The sequence below is a fragment of the Manis pentadactyla genome, chromosome 3, assembly GCF_030020395.1.
Source record: "Manis pentadactyla isolate mManPen7 chromosome 3, mManPen7.hap1, whole genome shotgun sequence".
Lineage (NCBI taxonomy): Eukaryota > Metazoa > Chordata > Mammalia > Pholidota > Manidae > Manis > Manis pentadactyla.
The window spans coordinates 20,901,375-20,924,269 of NC_080021.1; the positions used below are offsets into that span (position 1 = coordinate 20,901,375).

At 39.3% G+C, this 22,895-nt stretch overlaps 1 protein-coding gene across 1 annotated transcript in view; it reads left to right on the forward strand.

Annotated features, from left to right (window-relative positions):
- The first annotated feature begins 20,503 nt into the window (after nt 1-20,503).
- The window catches only part of HAS2 (hyaluronan synthase 2), a 29,702-nt gene continuing 27,310 nt past the window's right edge, over nt 20,504-22,895 (forward strand). The window contains exon 1 of the mRNA XM_036925529.2: nt 20,504-21,113. The gene's annotated coding sequence lies outside the window, so the exon portion shown is untranslated. The remainder of the gene's footprint in view (nt 21,114-22,895) is intronic.

A 22,895-nucleotide genomic window follows, 5' to 3' on the forward strand; every position in this document is an offset into this window, starting at 1 on the left:
GTGGGGGTGTACTGGCTGATAATGTCTATGTTGCTGAGATGATTCCAGAAGCAAGTCATTAAGAACCATGCCAAGACCCCTCAGGCAGCCAGGAAGATGAGACTGGTGCATAATTCTGAGAAGTTTCAAGGCCCTTGCAGTGTCTGTCCTAATTTCTACATTCCTTTGCCAAGATATGTAACCCATCACTTGGCCCAATCGGCCAAGGCAGACTGGGGAAACATGCCCTGCCTTCTCCTTGGGCTGTTCTGATAGTAAAGCATTCTCTGCTTCAACCCTGGTGACTCAGAGATCGACTTACTGGTATCAGGAACATGAATCTGGGTTCAGTCACTGGATGTCCCATCATAAACACTATAATCCTACCAGTCTGGTTAGTTTCCCCATTCTTGACACAGACTTCTTTACCTCTTTGTTCTCTTCTCCTTCCTACCTATCTCCCCTTCTTTTTAAACACTTAATTCCATGTAATTGTAGCAAAGAGCAAGGGGCCTTTTGTAACTGGCTTTTTATTACTGGCTTTATTACTGTGGGTAAAAATGTAATATTTCCAGAGTATCTGGCCTGGCTTTAGAGCATCTGCATATCAATAGGTGGTCCTCAGGGGTGGAGAGTAGTTAATCTCTATATCAATGGGTAATTACTTGGGCAACCCAGGGCTTATCTGAACTTGAGAAGTTAAGGGGAGAGCAGGTTGGCTTCTGCTGGAGCAGGAGAGAGAAATGACCCTGGACTGCAGTTTGTAAGCAATAAATGGGTTTTAAGCTTTATTTCTCCCTCTGACTGATTTTGGTTTTAGAGGTATTTTGCCCCAGGATTTCCTCTCTCCAGTCTTAAAATTTCTCCATTTGAACTAAGCTCCTGAAATCTTTTGAAGAACAAGAAAAAGCCTCAGGGCGGGTGGACTGTGTCATTTAGTTGTGTGTGTAACTCTGGTGGGCACTCAATGTGGACCAGGAGTCATTAATATGGCTCTAGAGTCTGAATTTACAATCTAAACTTTCCTTGCTAACTTTGGACCTCAGGCAAGTTACTTAACCTTCTCCAGCTCTATTTCCTCATCTGGAAAATGGAGATTTTTTTGCACTTTCCTCAGTGTTCTATTGAGAATAAAGTATGAAATAGATGTATTAAGTGTTCAATACATTTTACATATTTATTGGCAGTTATAACTAAATAACTACTAAAATATCACATGGGGGTAAAATAATCAACAAAAATACACAGGTAATTTGATAATTATTTAACTTGGAGATGAAGAGTTAGATGAGCAAGGGACTCAGGACTTTCTGATTCTTTTACAAAAGAGTACCCCAACCAAACCACACCCTTCTTTGTCCCCCGATGTCCTTGGTGCTGTGGTTATAATACCTTTGTTCATGTACTTTATTCCCTGTTGAATGCCTCTTCCTTTCCAGCCTGTGGAAATCCATATCATCCTTTCAAGATACACTGAATGCCGAGAAGCCCATAACATCCCCGTGGATTCCGCCACTGTCTGCCTTCCACATTCCCCCTACCTGCTTCAAATGTAACCCAAGTTACATGTCTCCCCATCCTGTTACTCCATCCTCATACCATCCTCACAGGCCCTACATATAATTGCCCTATTGGTTTCTATAGCTTATCTCTATTAGATAATGGACTTCTGCCAGTAGAGTCATCTTCATTTTTTATCTCACCATGTAGGTGACATCCTGGTCTCCGTCCCATGTGATGGGATCATGTTGGATTGATTTGATTGGAAATGACAGCAGTTTGTGAAATCATTTGCCTCTGCTGCTTCTCAGTTCTGGTTAATTTGAAGATTCACTTTAATTCTTACTGGAATTGTGTTGTCAGTTTAGCTTTTTATGTTCCACAATTAAAACAACAAACAGGATTTAGTTAGGGGGGTGCTGCCGTAAGAGTGATTATAAGGGATTTAAAGGCAGTACTGTAGAGACCTGCAAATCAGTACCAAGAATCCACCCTACCTTATTCTCAGCTTACAAAGTTTGGATCCTTTCCTTTTAGGAGTCAGTCTGATGACTTGAGCACAAGGATTGGTTTAATCAACAAGCTGCTTGGAATATGTGTGAACTCCCCAACTCTTTGAACGTGTCTTCTAGGAGAGCTTAACCTCATCCATAGGTTCAGTTTTGATAGCAAGGAGAAAGAAGAGAAGGCTGCATTGTCCACATGTATTTGAGTTTATGTGCACTTAAAAAGTTTCTTAAAGGGCTATTTAAAAAGAACTTTTAATATGATGGTCATATTTTACAAAAGCAATGCTTAAAAAGAAAAAGGAAAATGGCTGTCATATTTCTAAAAGGTATTTGGACATTAAAAATATCTCAACGCATGTTGGTACCATATTTAAAATTTTTTCTCGAAAAACATATTGACCTCTTCCTGATTCTTGATTCTTTAAGACAAATACTTTCATTCATTCCATACAACATGGTATTTTAAAGTTATATATCAAATACATTTTACACAGAAAAAATGATAAGTCATATTGAAGTTACACAAATCATTGTAAATTAATTCACCACACTTTGAAAATGCCCCAGGTTTTGAAGGCAGGGGGACTGCATGAGCCTGTGTCACCTTCTTCACTGGGGGTCCTTGGGTTATGCTCTTGGTCTCTAAGCCTTCAATTCTGGGTCAATCTCGGTACTTTCTCACAGGGCTGATGTGAAGATTAAATTAGAAAATGCATATCAAATATTTAGCATAGTGCCTGAAGCCTATAAACACAAAGTAAACATTTTATTATATTGTTAAAAAGTATATATTAAGTTCCTACTTCGTTGCAGGCAGTGTACCAACCAGGCCATGATGATACAAAGACAAGGAAAGGGTCCTGTCCTTAACGCCTACTTAATTTAAAAGAAACCAAGGAAATGGAAAGAATTAAAACTGTCTTCCAACAACTGACAGCCAGGAAAGTGGGTCCCAGAAGCAAATACAAATCTTTATGTTTCTGAAACTCCAGCTGACCAAAAAACATTCTCTTGATTTTGATACTTAAAAGGTTAGAGATTCTATTGCCCAAAGGATTCTGCTTTCTTACACTGGTCACAGAACTTCCAGTTAGAGTTTCAGCAGCCTGAAATTTATCAACAAGGAATGTAGGTTAATATCTATGTGATACCTTCTTTCATTGTTTTTGCTGTCCTAGACCAATGACTTTAACAACCAGTTTTCTTGGCCTCAGATGGCTTTCTTTTCTGTCTTCAAGCAACTCCTATTTATCCTTCAAGATCCAGTTCAAAAGCTATTTCCTCTTTGCTTTTTGCTCTTTACCCACATACTCTCAGCAGCATTAATAACACTATCCTTAGTGTTTCTATTGCTCTCTATCATAACATTTCCATTATAGTATATAATAGCAAATGATTATAGTTTAACATGTTTATTTTTTAAATATGAAATTTGGGCAATTATGCCTAACCATATTGATATGTATAACCTTATTACATATGTTTTTTGGCATTCAACAAGAATTGGCTCTTTAGGTACCAGAGGACCAGGTTTTAAGTCTGTCACTAATTGTGTGACCCTGAGTAAATTGCTTAATTTCTAGAATTTAGTTTTTTACTTACAAAATGTTAATTTGGACTAGGGCACCACTAAGATAAGTTTTGGCTCCCAAATGCTATGAGTTTGTAACACTACGTAAATTAAAATGTACAGTTTTGTTCTTCATGTATTTCAAAAATTAGAAAACCACCGCTCTGACGATGTAAGCACTATTAATGGTCTTTAGGAAATAGAGCCTGGGGTTTCAGAGAATGTGCTCTAGAGACATGGAATGCTTGACTGAATTCTGCCTCCATTGCTTGCTTGCTCTGTGACTTTAAGCAAGTTGATTAATTTTTCTGTGTTTCTTTTATTATCTATAAAATGGGGTGGTTAATATCTATGTGATGGGGTTGATATAAAATTCAATTAATTAATAAACTTAAAATGTTAAGAATAGTGCCTTATTCATAAGAACTATTAAATGTCAGCTCCGATACTTACCCAATATCTCACACCAATTAACAAGACAGGTTCTTGTTATTAAGTCAACTGGTCACATAAACTGCTTTGTAAACTGTAACATATGCTCTCTAATATCAGGGTTTAATTAACTATCAGCATATACATATACAGAGATGATATGTATCAAGCATCACGATTAATTTTTCCTGCCTATGTTGAAAAATGCCAATACTAAGATTCCATTTAAATATCAGGGAGTTAGGAGGTAAGATTCCTAACATACTTTATTGTAATTAGCCAACAACTGACTCTATCCTAAGGCAGGGTAAGCAGTCTTAAATGGTGCATTTCCCCTGCTTAAGGGTAACCACTATCTTGGAGAAGAACAGGATCAAGATATTCCTTGTGTTAAGTTTTATCTTAACAGATTATCTAGAGGACAGACTATGGATGGTGACATAATGTCTTTCACCAGAGATAGTTGGCATGAGACCACATGTCAAGACTACGCTCCTTGGTTCTTTACCCTATTCACGAAATCCTTAGAAGATACAAATCCTAAGCCTTTAATTGCGCCTCCTCTCTGAGGTTGCTTGCACTCCCCTTTCTTCAAGTGTTTACTTTGCCTTAGACTTCTCACTGCTCAATTTACTGTGTTTTTTCTTTGTGCTCTTCCAGTAGTAAATGTCTTTGTTACTTTGCTATTTCCTTCAATTATCTAGACTTAAGCACTAGTTTTCTCTCTCTCTGTTCCACTTCAGACAAGTAGGGAAGGGCTGTAAGTTTGTTCTTGCAAGTTCCCGTTACTGGGTGACCTGGACAGGACTGTAGCTGTATGATAATGCTCTTTAGTAGCCTGGCCACCACCACCTCCTTTCTTTGCCTTTGGGGAGTTCTCAGAACAAAATATCACTCTATCCACTGCTCTGCAGTGCCCCCAAATCCTGCGGTGGTAGGGGCTTAGTTCCCATGCCTTGCAGATTCAAGTGGACACTGGACACCAGGTGACCCTGGATTCAGGAGTTGGCAAGGGATTTGCCCTAAATTGAGCAGAATTTCAATTAACTTTCTTTTCCTCCTCTGCTCTTCCTTGCTCTCTACTGCCTGCACAGCTGCTGCCATTCACTACTACTCTCGCTTTCATGAATTCCTTCCTTACCTACGTGCATCTGACCTGTGCGTCAATTCTTTTTAAATCAGAGTCAAGAACCCTCTCCTGGGTTGAGGTCTCACCAAGCACAGAGGGAGATCTCCCTGGACTGGGTTGCCTGACAACAGAGAGATTGAGTCTGCTATGTATTCTCTACTGTGCTAAGCACTTTACTACTTTTTCTCTTTAATTCTCACCAGGATCCTTGTTTAAAAAGGTGGGTGGGGAAGCCCCAGATGGAGTGATTTGTCTGGTAAGACAGCGAACAAAGACTTGATTACACTTTCAGCCTATCAGGAATATGACCTTTTAACAGTCAATCTCAGTTTCCTGATCAGCTGGAGTAATCTGCTTAAGACCCTCTGTTCTCCCCACTAAGGGAAAGTCACCTTGCCTGAAATAATCCCTTTTCTTTTACTAATGACTTCTTGCGCCACCCTTCTTATAAAAGCCTTCCATTTTGGACCTCTCCTGGGAGCATCTCTTTACTTGCTAGGTGAGATGCTGTCAGATTCATGTATCACTTAATAAAGCCAAATAGATCTTCAGATTTACTCATTGAACATCCTGTAAGGTGATGATTACAGGTCTATGATACCTCACCTGCCATTTCAAAAATCAAAGAAGCTCTGAACACTGGAAGTATTTCATAATTCACTGGATGACTTGACATGAACTCTTCTGGATGCAAAAATCTGACTTGAATTGACATAAGGCTACTTACAGGCTTTATTACATTTAGTGTGAACATTTATATGATTTCACTACAGAAATTTAACATTTTTTAATAATGGATTGCTGTCCCAAATTCTCTGAGGATATTAATAATCTACATTATTAGGTTGTTAGATAATATATAGTGTTTGTACAGCATTGCCTTTTATCACTCAAGACTTCTAAATTCTGTCTTTTTAGGATGATGGAAATGTTTTACAACTGCATTGTGGTAACAGTTGTACAACTCTATCAAGTTATTAAAAATCATTGAATTGTATGCTTAAAACAGACCAATGTTATGATGTATAAACTATACCTTAATAAAGATATCTTCAAAGGCCACTATATAATCATTGGGACTAATAATAAGGGAACATCTGTAACCTTTCCAGTTTAACATAATGCTGACTACGGTGTTTGGTGTTTTGGACTGAAACTGGACCTAGCTGATAACAGTATTTGCACGCTATCCACACAGAGTTTGAATCCATAATAACATCTGAGGGAGTACTGTAACAGTTCTCACAAAACAGAAAGGAAACACTAAAATATGGTCTTAAAAGTAGTAAAGAGAATTCATGAAAAATTAATGAAATTAAAGAAGTTCAAAAGGAACTTCTTTTATAATTTTTCTGAGTTATCCCATTCAATCAGAATTTTCTCTTTCTGATCTTCCACAGAATTTTGACTCTTTGATTAAACTTACTAATGACTCTTAATAATGTCATCTGTACTTGTTATACAGAATAGTAAGCCCCTAAACATCAAAGACAGTTTTAGTCATTTTTTGAATTACTCATGGTGCATGAGTTAGAAAATGCTTAAATAAGGATCTAGTGAACATCTGAATTGTACTGAATCACTTTCTCAAGCATCCATAAAAAAAGTTTTCTTTCTAAATTCCAAAGCACACCTGACCCTAAGTTTTGAATAAGAGATTATAGGTCATTATAACATCAGTTTTACAAAAACAGAAACCAAAGATTGGAAATGTTAAATTAATTGTTGAAGATGACATAGCTATTAGATGGTAGAGCTGGCATTCCAATCCATGTCTGGTAAACTTAGAATCCAAACCTTTATCTGCTTTTCTTGAAGATGTTTGCAATTGTGGGTATAACATTAACAAATAAGCAATCTTGATTTTAAAATATATATAGAGAGAATATATCAATCAATGTTACAGAAATGTAAACATTTTCTGAGAATTGAAATATTCTTAATTTGAGGGATTAGAACATTAACCTACTTTCTTCTCTTCAGAACCTACTTATTCTGCTCTATCAGAATACTCAAAACAGTACTGAATGTTTATTGCTTTCGTCTCCTGTCTTCAAACTGTAAACATGACCTAAGGTAAATAAACTCTATAGTCAGAATTAGATAAGCTAGTAAAGAAAACAAAAATGGAAATATTTACCACAAAGTGGGTTTTCTTTTTATCAAGCTCTTTGATAAATTACCCCCGAAAGCCCATCTTTGCTTGCTACAACTGGGTCCCTTACCATTATGTGAGGCCACAGGATGAACTATTAGATTTGAAAAGCAATAAATACAGTGCAGTCCAGTTTCCTGGGAAAGATCTAATGTTTTGAGTTTAACTTCCTCTCTATCCCTAAAACACATTTCAGAAGGAAAAGACTGATGGATTCCTCATTGGTCTTTTTCCTTTGTATGTTTTGTTAGATTTTTTTTTTAAACCAGGCTGTGAAAAGTTGTTGTTCATTAATGAAACTCAGAAAGCAGTCAGATCCCTTTGAAGTTTAAGACAGCATCTGTTCCACTGTCCAAAGAGAGTAGAGAAATTAACATCTCCATCACATGGGTCTCAATGTACTTCAAGTTATTTTGCCACCCAGAAGTTGCAGGTGCAAGGATCTAGTTAGCTTTGTTTTATGAAGCATTTTCATGTGAGTTTGTGTGTGCGCACATGCGTGCACAGGCACATGTGGAAAATAATGACCAGTTCTCATAAAATACATATGTTAAAAGGTAAGTCACAAATGCACTGATACTAAGCTAGAATTGCTCTTCAGTGGATTTTTCTCAGTTACCTGTCAAAGCCATTTTGAGTCCAGTCAATAATGGTCTAGGTCTTGCAGGAAAAATCTAAACATTCAGGGACAACTTAACTTTTCCAGTTCAGCTAATTGAAAGGGAGATGTTTAAATTGAAAGTGGAAATTCAAATTCAAGCAGCAAATAGAAGATGCATATCTCTCTTATCTTTCTCAACCAGGATTTCAAAAGTTAGAGTATTAAAAAATAACTATTATTGTATTTTAATTTTAACTTTGCATGTAAATGTACATTAATTTTCAGTCTTTTCATTTACAATTATGGCATTTTGTGAGGAGGGGAAAGAAGCACAAGTCAACGAATCTGTGCCATGGATCCTTTATGAGCCATATATCAGTAATGAACCTTTTATAATTTCCAGTTTTAGTTTCCTTAAAGGGAGAACTCTAGAAATACTTGGAACATAATCTCAATGCAGGAAGCTTCAATATTTTTAATAGTTTCTTTTCCATACCTAATTTGATAGCAATTATTCCAATGTTAGTTTTTAGACATCTCTTAATTCTTCCCCACACACATATTATGTTTTAATTTATGTATAATTTACTAATGTAAACAATTTCAATAATAACTATAAAAAAATGGAGTAAACTTCTGTTTCTAAGAAGACAGAGTAGATGTACTTTTCCCTATTCCTTCTACTAAGTACAACTAAAAATCTTGGAAATTATACATAAGCAAAACAACAGAAGACCTTGAAAGATCGATTTTTGAATAACAGAAGGAATATAGACAGAAAAAAAAAGTACACAATCCCAGGAACCTGTGGGCCTATCATGAAAAATCTGACATTTGTGAAGAGGAAAAGTTTAAGACAATAATAAAAGGTAGAGGTTAAAGTGACATAAAGAGAGGTAAGGTTTTTATATTTCACTCAAGCAGATAAAAACTCAACACTAGTATTCTGTGATAAGTTAGATATATATGCTGCACTACCCAGAACAATTGTTTAGGAAGTTATATGAAGCCATACACTGAAAAAAAGTATAGGTGAAACAAAATGAAACTTTTCAAATATGTTTAAGTAACCCACAGGGAAGAAAGGAAAAAAAATGACAGAAAGAGAAACAGAACAAGTAGAAGACAAACATTTTAATGGCAAACTTAAGCCCTATCTTATTTATAATAGTAGATGTTTTCTAAATACATTATATGACAGATAAGCAGAGTACATAAAAAACATAATGCAAGTATATGCAGTCTGTATAAGAAACTCACTTCAAAATGATGCAGGCAATTAAAAGTAAATGAAAGGTAAAAGGTATATCATGTACACGTTAACAGGAAATAGGAGTCTCTATATTAATATCAGCTAAAGTAGATAACAAATCACAAACTAAGAAGTATATTATGTAATGATAATAGGGTCAATCTACCAAGAAAACATAGTAAATGTCTATGCATCAAACAACAGTTTCAAAATCAATGAAGGAGAAACTGAGACTCGAAAGGAGAAATAAACAAATTCCCAATTTTAGTTAGAAACGTCAACATCTTTCAATAATTGAGCGAACCAGACAGAAAATCAGCAAAATAGAACTTAAAAACACCATCAATCAACAGAATCTAATCAACATCTATAGGACATTGCACCCACCAAGAGCAGAAGAGCAGGATATATTCTCTTCAACAGCTCACAGCACATACTCCTAAAAGGACCATATTATGGACCATAAAACAAACCTCGAGAAATTTAAATAAAATCACACAGAGTATGTTTTCTGACCAGAATGGAATCAAACTAGAAATTGATAATGGAAAGGGAAGAAAATCACTAAACATATGGAAACTAAACAAAACACCTCATGGTCAGAGGAACTTTCAAGGTAAATAAAAAAATACATCCCATTCAATAGAATTAATCTATATATTTAATTAATACACTATAATCTTTTCAGTTGTTATTTTGTTCTACTACTACCATTTTATAAATTTATATGACTAAGAGACAAAAAGGAGATTGCTAATTACCAAAATAAATAACAAATTAAAAAAATAAGAAATATAGAAGTACCTACAGTTTAGCACAGTAGAATAAAGTGGGTAGTAATATTAAACTGCTATCCTGGCTTTCATTTGGTGTGTATTATGTGCCATTTCCAAATTCTGTTACCTTTTTCTTAATTTCTTTTTCTTGCTTGGCTTTTAATTGTTGAAAATTTGTCTGTTTAGGGGTTAAAAATGGTAGAATCGCACGTGTGTGTGTGTGTGTGTGTGTGTGTGTGTGTGAGAGAGAGAGAGAGAGAGAGAGAGAGAGAGAGAGCCAAAATGGAAGTCTGTATTTTTTATTCAGGTAAACTTAATGCATTTACATTTATTATATTGCTACTATAATGGGATTTACTTTTACCTTCTGGTTTCATACATTCATTCCAATTATCATACATTTGCCCAAAGAAAAATGACATTTCAGATTTGTGCACTTTGCACATCTTACATTGGTGGCTATCTATGAAATTAATTTATGACCAGAAAACCTGTTTATAAATACTGAGGATCTGAACAAAGGAATGGAAGGTGAGGTAGAAGGGGGAGATTAGATTTGAGAAATATTTAGAGGGTAAGATTAAAATAATTTGAATGTTAATTGTATGAGGGAAATAGCAGATGAAAGGGATGACTTCTTAATCTCTAAAACAGGAAGACTTAATGAAGGGTATCACCATACAATGTATGGTGTATGTAGTACACCATATGTACTACACCATATGTACATACAGATATATGTAGTACAGTTGCACTAAATGTTCTATTCCTCTCCCTGTGGGTCCTGTTCCTTCAGGGCCCCTCCCTGTGGGAGAATTGTACTTTCCACTCCACTGATGTCAGCCTAGTGTATGGCTTACTTAGGCCAATGAACTATGAGCGGAACAGTGATGTCCCACTTCTGAGAAGAAGTTCCTGAATCCACCCTAGTCTGCCATCTTTTTCCTTTGACCTGAGATAAGTTATGTCCAGACAAGAGCTTTTCTATTCCTGGAACCCGAAGTTAAGACTCATGAAGCCAAGCCTCAGTCAATCACATAAAACTCATCAAGGTAGGAAGAATTAATTTTACTAAATATATTGCCAGCTTGATTTAGAAAAACTAGGCATTTAGACATGCCATATGAGCCTCTGTTAGTATTCTTGTGCTGAATCCTGCAAATGTTTGTGGCAAAACTGTAAAATGGCTCTTAGCAGACACTCAAAAAACTCTTTGGTGATGAATACGTGATGACAATGAACAAAATGACTCAAAATTAGGAGAAATAGCAAATAGAAGACCAAATTGGCCAAAATTTCCAGGAGATAAACTCTTCTGCTGTTCTTGCAATTCAATATAGTTAGTGAAAACAGCATTAATTCAGTTATTTGGAAGAGGGTTGGGTGGTCATGTTGTTATATTTAGAAATTTTTAATTTTATTCAGAAATTTAAATTGAATAAAGCCATGAAAAATAGCAAACATTTTTTCTTTGCTCTAAAAAAAGAAGCATAAAGATTTATTTTCAGTTAACCACTTTTGTGGACACTCCTACCACAGAAACCTGCCAAAAGGCCAGGCATAAAAATCCGTGATTCAGTCTGGCTTGAATAACTGACTCATTGTGTGTGACCTGGGGCCATCACCTGACTTCTCGGTACACCTCAGAGCTTTCAGCCGAAAACACAGGGGCAAAATACATTATCGAAGAAAAAAGAAGATTCAACTCTTTCAAAGAACTATTTTAACTTTGGTTTCTAATTCTTAAGTGTGGGGCTGCTTATAATTCAGGTATACTTGGTGAATACTCATATAACAAATTGCTTCCAAACTACGAACTTATTGCTGGTACTCAGTTAGTACTCAGACAGGACCATGGGCTTAGACAGAGTAGGGTGAGGGCCTCCGGAAAAAGCAAGGCAAGATATTCACAGTCAAAGCAATGTAACTATGTTAAAGTCCCTATTGAAACTGTGTTCAGCATTATGCAAAGTCAAGGTCACACTAATTCGCTAGGGTAAAGACACTAGACTAGGAATATAGACATCTTCAGTGAGACCAGTTAAAGGTTGAAAGGCCAGGAGCAACTTTGTCTGGAATGTTTGAGTGTTCTGCGAGGGTATCTCAGCATAACCCTTGACTTCACTGTAAACAGCCCTAGCAAATAGACAACACCCCAGCCCACCTTGAGGGCAGGGCAGGTGATACAAGCCATACCCTAAGCCCTCAATTCCCAAAAATCCTCAGCTGCCTATAAATCTCTTAGACAACCCACCACCCTGGGCTCTCTTGTCCCCTCCTGGTGTGAGCCAGGAGCTCTGTCATCTCACTGTATCTCTCAATAAAAGCCTCTCCCTGGCTCTCCTACCTTGACTATTTGGTAAGTTCATTTTTCGACTCTGAAAACAAGAACCCCGGCATCAGTACTTTCGAAGATTTTCTTTAGGAATTAAAACCCAAACCTATAGCTTTTAAGTTTTCAAGAAAGGTTGACCATTTAAAAACTTTTTTGAATTGAGTATAATCTGTAATACAGTAGCAGGAAGCCTGCCAGAACAGGGAAAATTGAACATGTCCATAGCAATGGAAGAACATGTTCCCAGGCACTTGTCCTTCAGCCTTGTCATTGTTTTCAACAACACCAATAATTATGGCTAACATTTGTTGCACACTTTATCAGAGCTTTAGATGGATCATTTTATTTACTTTCCACATGAATTTACAAAGTTTTACTACTATTCCCATTTCACATAGAAACTGAGGCTTAGAGAGATTAAGCAATTTGCACAAAAATCAGACAGTAATCAGACAGTAAATGTGTGGGTACCCCAAATGGGTCATTTGGGTCTAGAGTCCCCACTGTTATACATCAGATTACCTCACTTGTGGAAATCACTGAATTAATATGCCAGCAGATAACCAATTGATTATATAAGCCTCACCGTGTTCAAGACACACATACTGTCATTAAACAGAGACATTCTTTGGAATTCACAATTGAATTGCATTTTGAAAAAACAAAAGGCATTTTTACTGTTTTGTTATCCTAGTAGAAGTAAGGACAAAAATCTAGTTTTAAAAAGCTATGTGTAAAAAGCCCAGGAAAGCAATTTCTTCATCTACCACATTTCTAAAGCATAAACTTCCAAGCTTCAGAGTGCATAAGAATGACCTGAGGAAGCTTTCAAAATAGGCATATTCCCAGGACTCACCACTATAAATTCTGATGAAGTAGGTTTGGGGTTTGGACATGGGCTCTAGTTTTAAATGCAGTCAGGCGATTACCGTGGAGGCCCGCTCTCAGTCCACATTTTGTAGTCTTTAAATTTCTTTTCATTTGATTCTTGGAGCCACCTGGTTTTTCAAAACAAACAACGAGGCTACTTCCCAAACTTAATTAGAGAGGCCTGACAGGTTTGATCTGAACAAACAACAGGTGCTATCAGCAAGAGGTGAGGCAGGAACAAAATCAGAATACATCCTGGCTCTCGACTGAAGCATAACATATAGCTGGGACGTTGCATACTAAGTTTGCAGACCCACACAGATCTGGGTTGAACTCTGGAACTTTAAAATACAGGACAAAAAATGCTTGGGAAAGAACATCCCCGTAATACAGGAAAATGTAATTCCTTTGAATAGCATCACAATTGCTTGCTTTCACCCTCAAGTTATCTTGACATCTAAGGTAGACAGGATGTGACTAATCAATACGTGGAGTCACACTTTTTAATGGTGTTTTAAGGCCCGATGGTGGCAGCACCGGCCCTGAGGTGCCATTGGGATGGTAATTATGATAATTGGGTCTTGGAGCTAACACCTCTCTTGGATAAAGGTGGGCAGTCTCACTTTGCTGAATGGATTCAGGGTTTTCCTCCTAAGATTGTCGGCCATCTGTATTTGAAAGCAGGTTTCTTACTCTGAAAGCCTGGAATAGAATTTGGATTTTCTTGTTCTCCTAAAAATGTAAAATTGGGTTTCAATGCCAGAGGAAAGGAAATGTAATAGATTCTTGAAAAATTTTGTATTACCAGTTTCTTATTCCTCTTGGTAAGCTTTCTCCAAAATGCTTTTCCCTCCGAATTGATGCATTAAAAAAGTGAGTATGACCCACTAGAGAAAATTAAAGGTTTGCTTAATTTTTTCCCTTTGTCTTTTAATACTCTTAAGAATATGATGTTTCTAATCAGTTAGGAGATTTCCAAAGACTGACAATGCTTCTCTTGGACGAGGGAATTTTTAGTCTGCCCGTGGACAAGTTTTAGGGAGAGTAATCTGTGACCCCCCTGGAATTGTATGGAAATTTTTGAGCATATATTCACTTTTCTGGGAACACAGTCACTTATAAAAAAAATCAAAATATCAAAAAAGGGCCTCTCTACCTAGAACACTTCAGCAACTAACCCTTCTAAAAATAAATTAGTTTACAGAAATCAAGCATATCTTTTTTAAGATTTTAAAAAGCTAGAAAACTTAAACTTTCTAGGAATAAAATGAAATGCTACTTCATTTCTAGGAATATTATTTAAGTAATGTAGTTAATCTATTTCTACAATTAACATTATTAGCAACTGCTTGTGGACAAACACATTTCAAAATCTCCTTAGTTATTATAATTAAATCTATTAACATATCAAAGGACAAGTAGATTACAGACTTCCCCTTGAGCTGCACTTTCTGCCTGTAATATTTGTCATGTAAAATATAAACCCTTGTTGACAGAAATTATTAGCATGTAAATCAAGGATAATTATTTTGTCCTTTTCTATAATCTGGGTCAGAAAAATGGAAGTGATAAACATGTCCTTTAGGTTACATAAAATAGCTTTTTCCTTCTCCAGTCTGAAACATATGGGAGTCTGGAGAAAATTCTTTAAATTTAAATAGTCCAAAAACATGAAAGGAAAACTCCCACATATTCAGTGCTTTAAAGTAAAGTTCCCAACTATAAACTTTCCTTTTTCTTTTAAATTGATTCATCCAGGTGGTTGTATTTAGGGATTATGTTGTCAATCAAGTCACAATTATTCATCTCAAGTACTTCTGAATATCCACGTTTTAGGGTTTAGACTAAATCATAAAATATTTTGAAGCTAGTTTTCTCACCTCTGGAAAGGGATGCTAAAAGACAATTAAAGAGTGTTTGATGAGGAAAGGGATTTTTGTCCCTTTCCTTCCATTTGGGTAATATTTAAATCATAGCTCCAGTACGATGCAGAATCTAATTTGAAATGATCAACAATTGATAAAGTACTGTTCTATCTAGTGTAGTGAGAGTTTCAAAAACTATGGGGAAAAAATAAAACCATCCTCTTCCACCTTTATCAATGAATAAGTGTTTTGATCTCTTCCAATCTGTTCATTCTAATTTGCTGGGTGTCTGATAAGATGCTTCCATATCGCTTTCTGCCCACATCTTCAAATTAAGAAATAAACATAGTCATACTCTTCAAAATTTTGTCTGAATTAATCCCAGAACCTCAAGAGTTCAGCCTTGGAATTACACTCATAGTAAGTAGTCAATCTCCCTGATACCGGAAACCCCGTCACATGCTCCAAACTGGGAATTAGAAAACTAAATTCCAAGTCAATCACTTTCCGTCCTTGCATAGACTCAGATTTTTACTCATACTCAAACTCTTCCAAAAGTTCTACCTTTTGTGAAATTGAAGTATGTTGTATTTTAATCCCCACTGGGGTACAGTTTTAGGATTATAGAGAATATGCTAAATCTCCCATGCATATGAAAGTTCTGTAAATTTTCCAATGTCTATCGGGTTCTGTGAATCTTCTCTGTCATTCTAAACATTTTTATTTCCTATAGCCATACTTCGTATGACAGGGTTACACTTGATATTCCTCCCTTAGCTGCTCGATCTCTTCTCAATGTGCAACAGCGTGTCTATGTTCTCCTGAAAGTAAAATACCCCCGTTTGTACACTACTGCACTTGGTGTGCTTAATATAAACCAGTATTCTTCAAAGTGTGTCTTGAAGACTCTTGGAGACCCCAAGATCTTTTCAGGGGACCAGCAATGATGAATGGTATTTTTATAAAAATACTAAGAAATTATTTGCATTTCTCTCTTTGTTGATATTTACACTGATGATACAAAAACAATGGTGAATAAAGCTGCTAGTATACCTTAGCATGAAACAAGACTGTGCCATGAAACCGTCCTATCATTCTCTGTTTTCTTTATTCCCGTGCACCCACAGGGAAATAAAAAGCAAATTGCACTTACAAAAGTCCTTGATAAAGCAGCAAAAATTAAATGTCAACCCTTGAGTATATGCCTTTTTAATAGTCTGTGTGAAGAAATGGAGTACATGACTTGCTGTAGACCAAGCTACCATGGTTGTTTGGGGGAAAAGCTTTCATGGGACTGTGTCATGAGCTGAGCCGACTACTTTTATCATGGAATATCACTTTTACCTGTGTTAAAAAGAAACACACAGGCCCAGCCGTGTGTCACCTCTGCTGGGCCAAGTCACCAAACCAGGGTTTAATTCTTAAAACTCCATTACAGTTTCAACCTCCCCCAGAAATGCAGCTGGTCAGGTATTTTCTGGTTGGCAGGCATCATCCATAAAATAATCTGTCACATGAGCCTTCTCCATCTTCCCTGAAAGAAGATGACGTCATCTACCTTGTAAGACTCCCTGCACTTCCCCCTGAGAAAGTGACTTTGCCTGAAACAATCCCTTCTTTTCTTTGGCTAATAACCCGCCCCCCAACGCACACCCTCCTCCTGTCTATAAAAACCTTCCATTTGTTCAATTCCTTGCAGCATCTCTCTCCTCGTTAGAGGGGATGCTGCCCAACTCATGAATCACTTAATAAAGCCAACTGGGTCTTCAAGTTTACTTAAACGAATTTTGTTTTTTTAACACTTGAGAGAATAACTTATAGACAAACTTTCATTATTCAAACTTAAATATCTGGAGGACATTTTCTTCTTTTGAATAATGAGTGAAGTGAACTTGTCACTACAGTAAAACAGTTTGTTCTAGTGAAAATATCTGAGCTTTCAAGAAAAAATAAGAATTTTGGAAAACTTTGCCTCTATGACCATGGCAGCTTCCCAATATTTGAAGACTTTTTGTTTGAGATTGGTGGTTCTGATTTTTTAAAAATATGGAATAATGAAATATGTCAACATTTGGAAATCTGCATAACTCAGTGACCCAATATTTTCCAAATGATCAATACATATTACAAACTCATGAATGGTTGTAAAAGATGGCATTTACAGTGTAAGATAAGCCAACAGAGTCTAACATAACAGGGTACACAAAGTTCATGCGAATTGCTTTAGATTCAACACTGCAACTTAACTTTGACAGTAATTTAAAATTATCTTTTAAGTTTTGACATAATATCAAAGAATACCTAAAAAGACTATTAAAATGCTTCTCCATATCCCACTTACATATGTTTGAAGACAGATTTTTTTAATACTTCAATCAAAACAATTGAATGATGAAGCAGCTGTCTTCTATTAAGTCAGATAGTAGAGATTTGCAAAAATGGAAGACAATGCCACATTTCACAAAAATGTTATTAACAAGTCATTGTGTTTATTGTAGATGAATTAATAAATATTTTTATACATTTTCAGTCACCTTTTATTTCTAAATGGTAAATATTGAGAGGCACCACCCATAGAAACAAGTTTTTTTGAAGTTGACAGAAGAGTATATAGAGGTTCTTTACACTAAAAAAGCTTGAGAACCATTTATAAGAGAATAATGAAGGTACTAAATCCTTGTTCTAGGAACTATCAGAAAACACTGGCAACAACGTAGCTGCTAACTCACATTGACTCAAGTAAAACTACAACCTCTGAAGTTCTTTGCTATGTTTTCTTGCATAGCTGATAACATAATAGGTAGAGGTTGGATAAGGTTTGTCTTGGGATGTTGGAACCTGAAACATATGTCATCTTTTGATCCATACATTTTAGGCTTAAAATAGAAGTTAACATTTAAATTGATTACCAAATATTATTCAATTGATTGGCGCCACAGCATGTTTGCAAAACTGGATCGCAGAATCTGTTGCTTATGAATCAGTACTAGATGGCTGGTTGCCATAATTCAGGCCTGGAACTCAGAAAGGAATTCTGGTTACAAGTGAAGGTTTGGGGTGTATCCATGGACACACAGAATAATTCAATCCATGAGTCAGTGATGGGACATTAGAAAGCTGGAGTAAGTCAAGTAAGTGAACACAGGCTGAAATTTTAGGTAATGCTTATCAAGAATAATATAAATAATGGAAAGCCAGAAGGGTACTATTGTTTTCTGACTACCCGCAACAGTTGTTTCAGGAACCAGTGGGTTACAGTAGAACCACTTGTTAAGAGCTGAGTTTAGGCACTACATTAATCTCTTAACTTAACACATCCTATCATCATAACTTGGCAAAGCAGGGATTTTCTTCACTTATTGGCTAAGAAACAAGGTTTAGGAAGAGTCTGGAAATATGCTTCCAGGATCACACATACATCCCACATCACAGAACCCCACATCAAAGATGGGATTTGAAGTTAAGGTCTTCCTTACCCTGAATCCCCTTCCTGAGAAAGACTGATAGATAAAATATTCTGCCTTCAAGGAACTTTCACCTCTGTTTTTAAATTGTGCTAGTGTCTTCCCTGATCTGTTGGGGTTGGGGAGAGGGGAGAAACGGATAGAAATGCATGGATGTGTAATTAGCTTTTATATTCATCCATAATCTTGGATCATTTTACTTTTTCTTCATGGGCCATGAATTACAAGGCAACAAATATCAAATGTGCTTCTGTTTAACAAAGAAACACAGTTTTACTAAATGTTCTCATTGCTTGAACTATTAACACAAGAACAGCTCAATGCTACCAAGCAATCATCAGCAATCCTGCACTGCATAGAATAATATTCCCGGAAGTTTGGAGCTCAGGTTAAGTGTCCCCATGGGGTCCCAGAGCTAGATATTTGACACCCCACAATCTGCACTCTAACCCTAAATCAGTTTAACCCACATTACATGGAAGACTGCATACGCTAGATAACATTTTGTATTATGATTTAGCATTTAAAAACTACCACACAACTAAAAATCAGGAAGCAGGAGTCCGATTCAGTGGGATGAAATTGTGCTCTGAAATGTGGGCCAGTTCCCTGAGTCGAGCCACCTAAGGCACTATTCAAAGGCTGAAAGGTCTGTAAGGGAAGATTAGTAAATGCGTTTCCCCGGAGCGTGTGAAGCCATCAGGCCATGGTAATGCTTCCCAGAGTCGCCTCCGCTGTGTGGGCGGTGGGGGACATGGGGGCGGGGACGGAAACGCGGAGTACTTTGCAGGTCGACCCCTGGGGACTGGCCTGGCTGACTACCTGGTATTGCAATAAAGTTCTTGACCTCTAATCACATCCCCCAACACCACACCCTGCGCGACCTGGGGCAGAGCCTCGCTCCCAGTTTACTCCACTTTTCTTTGACTTGCTCATTATTGTCCGTCAGGTGCAAGAACCAGTTTTCAAAGCCTAGTCGAGTTTGAAAGAACTCCACACCTCAGAGGAACGTTGGAAGGAAAAGAAAGAAAGAAAATAAATCTCTTTTACCCTATCATAATTTCAGCGGAATCTCCGAAGACCAAATCAGTTACTTTGTGAACTCACTCTCATTTTTTCCTAAAGAGTGCCACCTACTGTCCATTTTAAGTCATCAAGCGGCTTGTTGGCAAGGAGCGGGGAAAGAAAGGAGGGGAAAATTAATTAGAAAGCTGTCTTCCCGGTCTGGGGGAATTGGAAAAAAGATGAGAAAAGGTAAAGTCTAAGCAAAAAAGTAAAGTATTTTGACTGGTTATCTTCTTAGAAGGTTAGCGAGAAGCAAAAGGCATTTAAGCTATTCCCTTAGAAATGCTTTTTTAAAGCGCGCTTTTTCTAGTCCTCCAGAGCACGATTTTTATTTTATTTTATTTTATTTTATAGTAAAGCGCGCTGTTGGCGTATTTTCACGTTAGGCGACCAGGTTAAGAAAAAAAACCTTTCTCCTGTTTTCGCCCACCCGAAGCAGAAGCTTCTGTGTAAGGGGCACTTTGACATATGACGTCAGCTTTCTAACAGTTTGAGTTGGTGGGAAGAAAGGGTTAACAAGCGGTAGACCTGTTGCTGACTCTTTTTTTAGGAGTCGCCGCGGGCTTTGGGAGGCCCTGGGAGTACGTACGCACACGCATCCTAGCTACCTCTCTAGAGGGCGGTTACTTAGCCTAAGGGCACCATTTGGCCTTAAAGCAAATTACTTAAACAGCGCGGGAGTGGATCGCAAAGGGGAATCCTTTTAACTGCGGAGTACAGGGATGCCGACAAAGCGTGGCCTCCCGGCTCCACCGCTGGAGGAAAAGGGAATCAGGTGGTGGCCAGCATGTGTGCACTGCATTTCTCTGCACACGTTAGCAATCAAGTTAATTGAATTCATTGGAGTTTAGAACCGGCCTGCTGCTCAGAGAGGGCTTTGAATGGCCAATTTCTCTTTCTCCCTCTCCCCCTCCCCGCCTCCCGGACGCCCGCCCGCGCTCTCAGCTCCCTCCCTCCCCTCCGGGTTCCCCAGTCCGCACCTCCCTTCTCCACTCCCCTCAACCCCCCACCCCTCCTCCGCCCTATTAAAACACCCACCAGCTCACTTGTTAAGACCCCCTTAAGTTGGAGGAGGCAGAAAGGCAACAACTGCGAGGAAGAAGAAGTCAAGACGTCTGGAAAGAATTACCCAGTCCTGGCTTCCAGCAGCCCATTGAACCAGGGACTTGAACCAGCCCCAGCCAAAGACTTTCTCCCGATTCTGCGCTTTCTGGGTTCTGCTGAGTCTTCACCAGGCTTTTTTTTTTTTTTTTTTTTGACACGAACAAGAGAAGAGACTGGGGGACTGGAGCAAAAATAATAGTAAAAATAGCAATAATAATAAAGTTAACTTATTTTTAAAGCACAAATTTTAAGAACTAGAAGGTTGAAGTGCAACGGAAATATTAACAAGAACAGTATTAAAACTTCCTTTCAAAGTGGGGGAGAACCAAACATTTAAGACTCCCCCATCCTTTTTAAATGTTGTTTTTAAATTTTTTATTTTTTTTGGCCGGTCGTCTCAAGTTCATCTGATCTCTTATTACCTCAATTTTGGAAACTGCCCGCCACCGACCCTCCGGGACCACACAGACGGGCTGAAGACAACTTTATGACCAAGAGCTGAACAAGGTACGTTACACTGGCGCGGTTTGGTGAATGATGTGGGTGCTCGAGTCAAGGCCAGGGAGAGGGATTTTATCCTACATAAGTGTTTAAAAAAATTTTTTTAAGTCAGTTTTCGACAGAAAAGTTTAAGGCCTGGAAATCTCTAACAGACTGAAAGTCAGGGTACATTTCATATCACTGTCAGGGTTAGCAATGTATCTGTCTTTACCCATCCCTGCGGCGCTCGCCAGAAACCCGCGGCTTTTCTGGGAACACAGGTAACCTCTCTGCCTGGGAAAGTCTGCGCGTCTCGGGATGTACTTTTCCACGCCACATCTTACGGAGCCGCAGAGGGGCTCCCGAGTTAGGAAACAAGAACTTGCACTGTGTAGGGAAAATGCATTCCGCTCAGCCGCCCCCATCCCCTTACCTTCCTGTCTCTTCCCACCTTCCTCCCACCGCCTCATTCTCTGCGCGGTGGAAGTCCCTGCAACAACCCAGGGCGTTTTACTTCAAAGTGGGAAGCCCGCTTCTTACTAGGAATGCAAAGGGTTAAAGTGAGCTGGGCGCCCACATCGAGGTTGAAGCGAGCGGGACCCCGAAGGAGGAGACTCGGGCCACCACCTCGCCGCTACCCGCCTCGCTCGGCCACTCCCACTCTTTCCCCGGCTTCCCTTCCTTTGCACTCCCTGTACCCCGTTAAATGTGTCAGACTGGGTCTGTCCGGGCTCAGCCCGGCTCCGGAAGCCTTACTCCGGCCTGGGGTCCCTGACGCAGGCCAGGCTACCGGCGGACCCCAGGGGAGGAGGGCGCGCATCCCTCCGCTGCGCGCCGCCCAGGGCAGGGCGTCCGTGGGGACCGAGCTGCGTGCAGGCAGCTGCGATGTCCCGGGAGCCAATTCCGACGTGGCATCGAGCACGCCGGCGCTGCTTTCCGCAGCTGCAGCGCGGGGCACGGCCGGGTGGGGGTTTGGGGGTGCCGTCCAAGCGCCCGGCCCGGAGGTGGGGGCGGGGCCCCGGCGGGAGGCGACCAGGGGCCGGGTTGGGATGGGTAGTCAACACCTTGGGCGGAATTCGTCACGCTGGTTCCCGCCCAGAGTGAGCGAAGGCTCCGAAATGGGTGCCTGCGAACCGGAGGGCGGGCCTGAAAGGAGTGTCTGTGTGAGGGCGAGACCGGGAGGCCAGAGCGGCTTGTTCCTCCGGCCGGGGAAACGGAGCTGAAAAGGATCATTAGGGCTGGAAGGGGGCTGGGAGCGGAGAGGCGGCGCCTGGGGAGGAGGCTTAAGACACCCGGGTCCTGTTACACTACACAGCCGGAGGTGCCAGCTGCCCCTAGCGCGCTCCCGCCACCCCACAGATGCTGGCGCGGAGTGCTGGGCTCACCGACCCCCGCGCGCCTGCGGTGCGACCGAGCTGCTGCGGGTTGCAAGAGCCCCGGCGGCCCCATCCTGCCCAGTCCACGGCCCCTGGGGATCTTGGCTGCCGAGTGTCTCTGGAGCAGCTGCCCTGAAACGCTACACTCCTCCAACCCACGTGTCTGGCGTGGGATTGCCTGTGACGTCACACCCATGGGGAAGGTGTGACGTAATAGATCTGGAAGCCCTGATTGACCACGAAGGGCTTCCCCGAACTGGCGGCCTGAGTATATATACACTTTCAGCTCAGAGTAAAGCGAAGGAGTTAGTAGTGAGTAGGGCTTTGCTGAAAAAGTGAGGCGCCTGATACCAAAGATGAACACCGTCCCCGCCTATTCTAGATTTCAAGGTGTCCCCCACCCCCACCCAACCCGTAGTAGTGAAGGAATATG